The sequence below is a fragment of the Monodelphis domestica genome, chromosome 3 (genome assembly GCF_027887165.1).
Source record: "Monodelphis domestica isolate mMonDom1 chromosome 3, mMonDom1.pri, whole genome shotgun sequence".
Lineage (NCBI taxonomy): Eukaryota > Metazoa > Chordata > Mammalia > Didelphimorphia > Didelphidae > Monodelphis > Monodelphis domestica.
In genome coordinates this window covers 154,484,673-154,495,359 of record NC_077229.1, presented here as the reverse complement: position 1 = coordinate 154,495,359, position 10,687 = coordinate 154,484,673, and the positions used below count along the sequence as shown (strand labels likewise).

Below are 10,687 nucleotides of genomic sequence, written 5' to 3'. Positions count from 1 at the left end.
TAAGCAATCTTCCTATTTTGGAGTGAATTTGTCCTGGACATTCAAAACTTCTTAGATTCTCCATTTAAAGGGAATGAAACACATTACAGCCTACCTCATCATACCCTATTTCCAGAGTAGTCATCTCATCATTTCTGACAAGTCCCTGCCCTCTTCTTTTAATCCACTTCTGGTTCTTTTTTGTGTTGTTTTCCCTAATATATTTTAAGCTTCTTTGGGGGAAACACTATCTTTTAATTCTTTTTGTATCCCTACCTTAGAAAAGTACTTGGCATGGACAAGGAATTTAATACATATTTATAAGCATTTGAGCAATAAAACTATAGGAAACATGGGGTAATCGATAAATAGCAGGGTTGCTATGAATGCTCTGACCAAGTAAGAATTTTTTTTCTTAATGAAAGGGGGAGATACAGATTTGTTTCCTTCTAGCAGCAAAGCATTTTGTTGTTGTTGTTGTCCTTCATACTCAGAGAGGACCAAAATGATATCACTATATCAGGATCAATGTGTGTCCAACTGTGGCTAATCAGACAGTTCAGAAGTCTCTATTACAGATTGGGAATAAATAGGTCTTATGAATATTTGGGATGGAGAAGTTTCTAAATTTATGCATCTCACATTTCTTTTTAGCTATTACAATTATGCTTTGATCATGAAGTATAGAATCTTCTTTGATCTGGGCATCTTATGTTGCATGCTTTTGTGTCATTGTCTTCCATGTCTTACAATCAAATATCAAAGTTTTTCAGAGAGTCTTTCAGAGTGTTCCTGTATTCTTCTTACCTCCATGTGACTGCTTGCATTGTCTGAGTTCTCCATAAAATAATCTTTTATAGAAATCTGCCTTTGACATTCAAAGAATGTGTAAAGCCAATCTGAGAGTTTGAATTCTTAGCAGTTTATGTGGAGAAAGGAGCAGTTTATAATACTTTAACTTTCCAGTCAATCTTCAGATTCTCCCTAAGATAATTTAAATGGAAGCAGTTCAGTTTCCTAGCATGACACTCATAGACTGTTCAAGTTTCAGAGGTGTGCAATAATGAGGTTAGTACAATGATTGTAGATCTTAAGTATCTTAAACTGCCTGATACTTCTCTTCCAATTTCCTTCAAAACATCCTGAATATTGATCCAGCTCTGGCAATTATTGTATCATTCTCATAATATATATGAACATCCCAGGAAATTATAGACTAAGGTAAGTGAATTTATCCATAGTATTCAAAATTTTCCCATTTGCAATAATCAAAGTTTCAACATATGGATGGTGTGCTACTGGCTAGGGGAGAACATCTGTTTTCTTTATATTAATTTTCAGGCCAAAATTAGCATATATGGCAAAGAATCAATCCTTACTCCATTTTCATCTCAGAGAAAATAAAGATGAGTGAGTGAGGTTGATAGAGGGATGATCTGCTTGAGAGAGAAGGATAGAATGAAAGTCAGATGTAGACAAAAGTGTTCACCTTGTAAAGATAATTCTCAGAATTTATTGGGACCTCACAGATAATTTAGTTCAGTTTATACCTGAAAGAATAATCTTCTCTGATCAGATTGGATATTCATTTCACTTTGTTTTTTTTTTCTTTTTATCAGTTTAGTTTAATTTAATTTTCCCACAAATTACATGTGTAAACAACTTCTAACCTTTTTTCAAAGAATATTGAGTCTTAAATTCTCTCTCCCACCCCACCCCTCTCCAACCCTCCTGTTGAGACAGTAAGCAATCTCATATATATTTTATACAAGCAATCCTTTTATGGAAGGAAAGTTGAACAAAAACAACAAAGAAAAAACTTAAGAAAGAAAGTGAAAAATATTTACTTGGGTAGGATTCAGACTCTATCGATTCTTTGTAAGTAGATGGCAATTTTTATCATGATTATTTGGGGATTATTTTCAATCAATGTATTGCTCATAATATCTATTATTCACAGTTATTTGTTTTACAGTATTCCTGTCACTGTCTAGGATGATTTTTTTGGTACAGCTTATTTCACTCTGTTTCACTTTATATAAGTACTTTGTGCAGATAGGATTAATTCTCCCCTCATCTATTTTTAGCTAAATTAATCAAAAACTTAAGTACCCCTATATGTACCTTACCAGTCACTAAGTATAAGATTTCATAAATCATTTGCTAGAGTGGGTGACAATTCCAGAGGCCTCTGCTCCACCCCTAGGCAGTGCTCGGCAAATTGAAAGATTTTGATTGGTTCCTGTAAAATGGGGAAGGGACAGGAAGTGACATGGGAAAAAGGATTATAAAAAGTCCTGAACTTCCTGTCCAAGAAACTTCTCCTTTGAACTTCTTCTCCTTTGGAGTTCCTCTTTGGACACTCTGCAGCTGTGAGCTGGACTAAAGGATACTCTTTTTGTATCCTGTGTTGGGTTTCTGGGTGAGTAGCTGGCCTTCCTTTCCTGGCTTCTGGAAAGATTGATTCCAGAGAGGCCTTCCTTTTCTGTAGGAGACAATGTTGGTGGAACCCTTGTTGAAAACACCACCAGGACTCCTGTTTGAAGAGACTACCACAACTCCATGTGGAGATCTGGATAAGCTGATCTTCTTTGGACAGAAATTATAGGGTTTCTAGCTAGGCAATACTTTCTACTTCCTCACTACACTTCTCTCTTTTATTATATCTCTATTAAACTAAATTGTTAATAGTGGCTGAGTTATTTTTTTTAATCAGCAACAACAATATTACTTTAGGACTTTCATATTTAGCATACAACCTAAATTTTAATTTCTTACAACTTCCAGGTCTTTCTGAACTCTTCCTGTTTGGTATTTCTTAATTCATGGTAGAATTCCATTATAATCATATTCTGTGACTTATTTAGTCATTCCGCAAATGATGGGTATCCTCTCACTTTCCAAATCTTTGACCTCACAAAGAGAGTTGCTTTAAATATTTTTGTATATATAAGTCCTTCCTCTTTTTTATCTATTTGATATACAATCCTAGTAATGGTGTTGCTGGGTCAAGGGAGATATACTGTTTTATTGTCCTTTGGGTATAGGTACAAATGGCTCTGAAGAATGATTGAGTCATTTCACAAGTCCTCAAAGGTACATTAGTGTTTGAGTTTTTCCATATCCCTTCCAAGTTTTGTCATTTGCTTATTCTGTCACAATAGCTAATCTGATAGGTGTAGGTGATACCTCAGATTTATTTTAATGCAAATTTCTCTAATTAATAGTGATCAAGAAAATTTTTGCATGGCTGAAGAGTACTTTAATTACTTGATCCAAGAACTATTTTTCATATCCTTTGTTTATTTATCAATTGGGAAATCATTTATCTTCTTATATATTTAATTCATTTCTCTATGTAATATAGAAGTGAGGCCTTTACTAGAAAGATTTCTAAAAAAATATTGTACCATCATGATTACTGTATATTACTTTCCACTTTTTCTTGCTGTTTAATTTCTGACCATCTAACTCAATTTGCCCTATTTTCTATGAACCCCATCCCATTCTCTAATTCTCATTCCCTCCTGCTTTCCTGTTGGATAAGATAGATGTCAATACCAATTGATTTTATGTTCTTCTCTCATTGAGCCAATACCAATGAGAGTAATGTTTGCATAACCACTTATCAAACTCCCCCCATCTTCCCCTCCACAGAAAAAATTCTCTCATGCTTTATTTAGGTGCAATGATTTACCCCATTCTATTTTGCCTTCCTCTTCTTCCCAATTCACCCCCCTTTCTTATGACAATTAATTTAACATTGTCATCTCATTATATTCAATTGTGAACCTTAAAAATTTTCAGACCCTACTTCATAAGTTTAGGATTGTAAACCTTAAAAAAATTCCCAGACCCTACTTCATAAGGTTGGGTTGAGACCATTCCCCTTTGGGACCATTCCCCATTTGGGCAGTGAAGGTACTTAGATCAGGAATGTGAGAACTCTACTTAGATCAGGAATGTGAAGAACTCTACTTCACCATACTTAAGCATGCCTTAGGGGAAGATAAAGTTGTAAACTCTTTTCTGAACAATGAAAAGTACTTAAACCCATACTTATAGTGGGACAAAAATTCTTAAGCTAAGCCTATTTTAGGACTAATACAAAAGGGTGCTAAGTACCTATAAAGGTCAGGCAACTTGTGAACTTACAAGAAGCAAAGAGGTGAAAACTTACTCAGAGATTCTAGTCTACTCAGGTGTGAATCACTCAAAAGATTAGTCTACTCAGGTGTGAACTAAGAATGGTCTGTCCTTTGAAAAACGTCTACTGTGATTGGTAGATGGGAGAACTTAGAGGAGGAGACATGGGAGAAAATTCTCTTTAAATAGGAGCTCAGATTCATTCAGATGGACATTCAGATTCAGCCATTGAGCTGGTGGAGTCAACTGAGATAAAGCTGGCCTGGTGTCACTAGAATCCTTGCTTGGACAGATCTTGTGGTGAGTGATTGAGGACTGACTGATCTTTCTTTTAAGGCTTAGGCCTGGGTTGGCCAGGGCTGGCCTGGACTGGCCTATCCTTTTCTCATTATTTCCTTTTTCTCTCTTCCTCTCTTTCTTTAATTCCTCATTGTATTATTGATTAAATTCTCTATAAAACCCAGTTTACTTGGGTATATTCATAATTGAGAATATTTCCCTTATATTTTTTTTATATTTTATATTTTCCTTACCTTATATTTGATTTGAAACAAGACACTGTAGTGAAAACATATTTTCTGCGGTCACAATTTACTCATCCACTCTTTTATCTACTACAATTTATATCTTCCACTATTTTAATCACTACAGTTTATGGCCTCAATCATTTTAACTCTTACACAATTCACATCCTTGACTTTGTCAATGTATATTCCCAACTGCCCTATTAATTAGAAAGTTCCTCAGAATTACAGGAATCATCTTCCCATGTAGGTATGTAAACAGTTCAACCTCATTAAATATCTTGATTTCTCTTTCCTACACCAAATTTAATTTCATGGCTTTCAAGTAGTCCAATAATTCTTAGGTTGTCTTACACTATGTATTATGTAATAATGTTAACAGGAACAAAGAAGAAAAAGCTATTGACCTTAATAATTAAAGGTAATAATGTTAAGGACTGGTGCAAATCACATTTATTAAAGATATTCAACTTTGGGGCAGCTAGGCAGCTCAGGCCCAGAACCAAGCCCAGAGATGGGAGGTCCTGAGTTCAAATCTATCCTCATATACTTTCTAACTGTGTGACCATAGGTAAATCACTTAACCTCCATTGCCTAGCTCTTACCACTCCTCTGCCTTGGAACAAATACAGTGTAATGATTCCAAGATAGAAGATAAGGAATTTTTTAAAATTAATTCATTCAATTTGACAACTAATCTTTTCCCTGTGACTTAGGATAGGACAATTCATGCCAGAAAAATTGACAAAACTAGTCCTTAATTCCTATTTGTTAGGTTAATGTATCTTTATTATATATTTTAATGTCCAGGACATTTTTTGGTAACATTAGGTGCATTTCATTTGGTTTTGACTGATTCATTAAAAAGTCCATTTTTATTTGTTTTAAAGACCCCATAAATGCCCACCTATCCTGTGGATAAATAGAGAGATAGATAGACAAACAGATAGATAGATATACACATACATACATAGAAAGGTAGGTAGGTAGATACATACATTCATACACAGATATATAGATATAGTATGCATATCAAATAATGTGTATACATCATATGTGTATATGTAATGCATAATTTAAAACTAATGATTTTCATTTTGGTAATTAGTGTGATTATATTTGATAGATCTGCAATTTTAGCAATTTGGATATATACTCTACTACCATTAGAGATCAATATTCAAGGTACATTATAATGACATCCCATGTAATACTAATGAAAACAAAATAAGGAAATTAATGGCAAAAAGGTGGCTAGTCCTGCACAGATACTGAAAACTAAGCCACATTCTTTATATCTGTCTAAGACTGAAAGTCATATTTTGAGGAACTCTACCATATATTGTCAGCAATGGAATTTTTCTCTTGACTTAGAATGTAGTAATTGATATTGTAATTTTTAAATCAACTTGATTAGATACTGACATTTAATAAGAAGACTAAATATAAATACTTTATTCAAGGAAATAATGATTATCTTAAAATAACTGAAAGGCTACCATTTGGAAGCCTATTGTTATGCTTGGTCAGTAGGTGAAACTAGCAACCAAAGCACCAAAGGTCTAGGTTAAAGTGAAAATGATTTAGAATTAACGTAATGAAAAATAAAAATGACAGTACCTCCCCACTAATTAGAACTGTCCCAAAGTGGGTTAGGTCTTTCACTGTGTTTATTCTCCTTCTCTTTGTTTCTCCAAGATAGTTGCTAGGTGATCATGTACAAAATATTCTGTTTTTTACAATTTTATATACTATTCTTTATTTACATTTTATAAATTAAACAGTTTTCTGGGAACAAACTGTGAGTTAATGATGGGTTTTTTATTATTATTATTAGAGTAGAAACTATTTTAAAACCTCCAAAAAGACTCATTTTGTATTTTATTGTGGAAGCCACAGACTCATTTTGGTTGAAAGCAGACTGAATATTAGTTATATTGCAACATCAAAATGATTTCATAAATCTAGACACCCTCTCCAACTCTCTTCACCCTCTCTCAGACCTCCTATGTGGAATTTGCAATGAGTTCATTAAAATAGAGATGGACATATCAAATTAATAATGATTCAACATTTGAGCAATCTTTTCACAAGACACTGCATATTTTTTTCCTCTTTTCTAATTCCTCAGGATCAAATTTCCACCATATTTCAGGTTCATGGAACTCCACTCAGGATCCTTTGCCTATAGTTTTTTCCACATATGATTTCATTCCCCAACCTTGAGTATCTATGTTATCTTTTATTACTGGACATCTTCCCTGATCAATAGTTTCTTTGCTCTGCTCTGGTTCCAATCATGCGCATCACCAAGTTTTTTTTTTTAACATTATATATATATATATATATATATATATATATATATACCCATTTTGATGCTGAAGTAATCATCAATGCTGAAGACGATGCCACTATGATTCTGACCAAGCAGAACACAAGATATAGTTGTTTTCCCTGATCTAGACAGACCTCTCTCCTAAAAGGATAATTAACCTCTTTAGTTTTTCCTCATTGAACTGCTGGTTTAAAAGTCTGTCTGTTTTTTTTCCATCTGGAATAGAGAAGGGTCTTCCCAAGATTATTCTTTTATTTCAGAGAGACCATTACTCTCTCACCGATCTTGCTTATTGCTTCCATTTCTAGAGGCCTGTATGCTACTATTATTCCCCTCATAATCAGAATATATTTTAGTCTGATCAAATGTTGGACAATTCCAATTTATGTTGCCACTATTTAAATTATATCCATTGTGAATTTAACATAATTAACATCTTGAACTTGAAAAACATTTGGTTGTGGAGATGGAGAGGCGTGAAATATTTGAACATTTAAAAGATAATTGAACCCAGAAGGAAAAAGTCCATCAGGAACTAAAGAGGTTGCCAAAGCCTAGAAATGAGAAGTCCTGTTTATGCTCCATAGTGAAAAATCTCTGTCTTTCTTCCCTGAATACTACAATATTTTTGAATTTCAAAACTAGAATCACTTCGACAATAAAAAGAAATATCCAGATTCTATCTGTTTAGTGCTACATCATTTTCTTGAGTCATGTAACTATTATAAAGATTAAAATGAATATTCACTACACAGAGTATTATTTTAATACTCTTTATTAAAATTCCCTTAGAGCAAAGAACAATTAAAAAAAAAACAGATCAAGGGAAAAGAATCACTCTCTTCTCCATGCTGTTGTGTACAAGCCCAAGAGGCTACATGGGCAGAAACGGAAACTCAAAATCCCAATCCACATAGGGAGACTCAAACAGGAAAAGGGAAAGAGGATTGTGGGAAATGTAGTCTCTAGAGTTCAAGATTCTAAAGCAATACAAAAACCCCCTTTGATCCTTTGGAAGACCAGTCTCCCCAATGGATCATGAAAAAATAACTAATATAACTTGAACTAGAATTATATACAAATATTAGTTTTTAAAGGGAAATTACAATAATTTGGGGATAAGAAGAAAATAAAAAGGAAAAGAAACAAAACTAATAATATGTACATTGACAAAAAGTGTATAATTGAAAAATCTGTTACCTTAAAAAAAGAACTACATTTCCCAGGAGCCCATTGACTTCCTGTCCTTACATACTTTCTATAGACAGCAGATATTAGACTATGATGTGAAGGGTCCCACCCCTCTCTTTGTTGTCCTGTCAGCATGGTGACAGTGATGAGTGGGGATTTTAAAATGGCTCATTAGCCATGGGCAAGTGGCCTTTATTTTGTATCCTCTTTATAATGATCACTAATAAACATTCTAAAATGTAATATTTTATTATTTGAGATTTAAGTTAAAATTTTACAAAATCCAATTGGGGGAGTCCCCTTTGGAATAAGAGTATATATTCAAAACAAAAACATTTCAACACTTTCCCCAAAAATTCAAATTTGAATGCCATAGAGCCATCTGGAGAGTGAGTTATTGTGGCCCTAAGCTTGCACAAAAGGTCTCTCCTGAGCAAATTTATAGGGGAGCCAGGCATTAAGAAGAGTGTCCCACAATAAGGAGTGCTACAGACAATATTCTAGGGTAAAGTTTGGGAACCTTTAACATTGTCCTTGATATGCCCACAATATTAAGTGAGCTAATGGAACTGCAATGTGAGTCAGGAACTGCAGTCTTCAATACAGCCCGGGAAGCTGCAGTGTCCAAAAGATAATCATAATATGTGTTACCAACCTTCAATGTTACATAGGGCTCATCAGTATGGGAGGGGAGAGGGGATAGGGACAACAGGCAGTTAGACTTCAGGGTCTAGAAAATCAAAGGATGTATCATTTGACTCCTGTGCCCCGACTCCCCCCTCCCATACACCTTTATAATCATTGGGTAGTACCTTGGGCACCCCCTTGAGGGGAAGGAGCACCTTGAGTGGTTCGGGGGCAAATTCCACTCAAAATATACCACTGTACAGTCATTTGATATGAGTTGTCAGGTGCCTGATTTATGTCCCAAGAATTGTTATCAGTCCTAAAGTTACAATTTCTGAAATTATCATTGTAATTATTATTTCTATAATTGTTTCTTTGATATTTTTTCCAGTGGATATTGTTTCTTACTGCCTGGAACAAAGTCCTACATTCCTTAATTTCCTTAATTACTTGACCCTTCCTTTTACAGAACTGGTAGGTAAGGAATTAATAGTTAGATTCTTAGAGAGGGGTTAGTGTCATTCGTTGAGCATCATGCCCCTTGTCTTATTTATGAAGTCTATCCTTTAATTATTTGATTTCTTTTTTCAAGGTTTCTATGATACTATTAGCCTCTTCTTTTTCTTTTTGGCCTTTAAAGATAGACGTAGCAGTGTTCCTCAACTCTTCAAGGTCCATCTGAGGCCATTGTGGGCAATGCATTTTAAAATCATCATAGACCACCCTGCAAGGCTTGTTGTCAAAGTGTCTCTTTATTTGCTTAATATCTTTGTCTTTAGAAATATCAAGGTCTAGGTACCAACCCCAAAGCTCAATGAGCTTATCCGTGAATTGTGAGGGTGTGTCATCATCTGATTGTCTAAGGCTTTCAAATTTTGAACATGCTTCCATACCCTCAGAGCATTCTTGCATAGCTGTTATAATGGCCTCACTAAGATGATTTAATTGCAACCAGGCCTCAGTACTGTTATAATCCTATGCATAATCCTGAGCTTGCCAGTGTGATCCACCACACTCCTGGACTTTGTTAACATGAGAGATGATCTTATTTTTCTTACATTCATTAGAAAAACATTGAGCAAATTCTCAACATCCTTATAAGATGGGTCATATTGATAAAAATATCAACTATTTTCATGGTTACCACAATATATCTCATTCAAAACAAGGTACATTATATTTCAGTTCTCTAATTTCTTAAGGAGTGAAAGGTATTTGGTGTCTTAGAGTCACCACATCCCCATTGTGTCCTACTTCAGGCACTTCTTTTAAGGGGAAAAGACATTCATAGGAATCATTCAATAGCTGTGGTCCCTCAGAAGTTGACTGTGGGGATACTGAGGCAACATGGGTAGGAAGAAGTACTGTAGCAGGATGAGATTTCTTCAGGGCTGGCGCTGGATGTGAAGTGGAAGAAGGGACAGGAGATGAAGGGAAATTAGAAAAAGGATCAGGGGAGGTAAGCTCAGCCAGGAGGTACAGAGCATGAGAGAGGTGTTGCAGAGTATGAGAAAGAAGGGCCTGTACCTGATATATACAAGAGGAGCATCTCATCTCCATTTTGGGAAAAATAGGATTATCCTCTATTTTTATTTCAGGAACAGGTTTACAAAATACAGACTTGTTTTGGATGGGATAAGTATTTTTCATTAGATCATGTAAGTATTTGTAATTTTTATTGAATTTTCCTGTAAGTCTGCATTTCTGCTTTAATTTCTCATATAGTAGCATTTTTCATCTTAATATTGAAGATCAGAAAAATAAGATTTCCTAGGAATACAAGGAGAAGGAGGGAATTTAGAATATTACATGACTCTAATTGGGTAAAAAGCAGAAGACTTTCATTCATGGTAGCATTTATGCTGCTTAGCATTTTGATTGAAAA

At 34.6% G+C, this 10,687-nt stretch overlaps 1 pseudogene; it reads right to left on the bottom strand.

Annotated features, from left to right (window-relative positions):
• Nucleotides 1–6,636: 6,636 nt before the first annotated feature.
• LOC130458082 (NEDD4-binding protein 2-like 2) lies at nt 6,637–10,362 on the bottom strand (annotated as a pseudogene).
• Between the last annotated feature and the right edge of the window lie 325 nt (nt 10,363–10,687).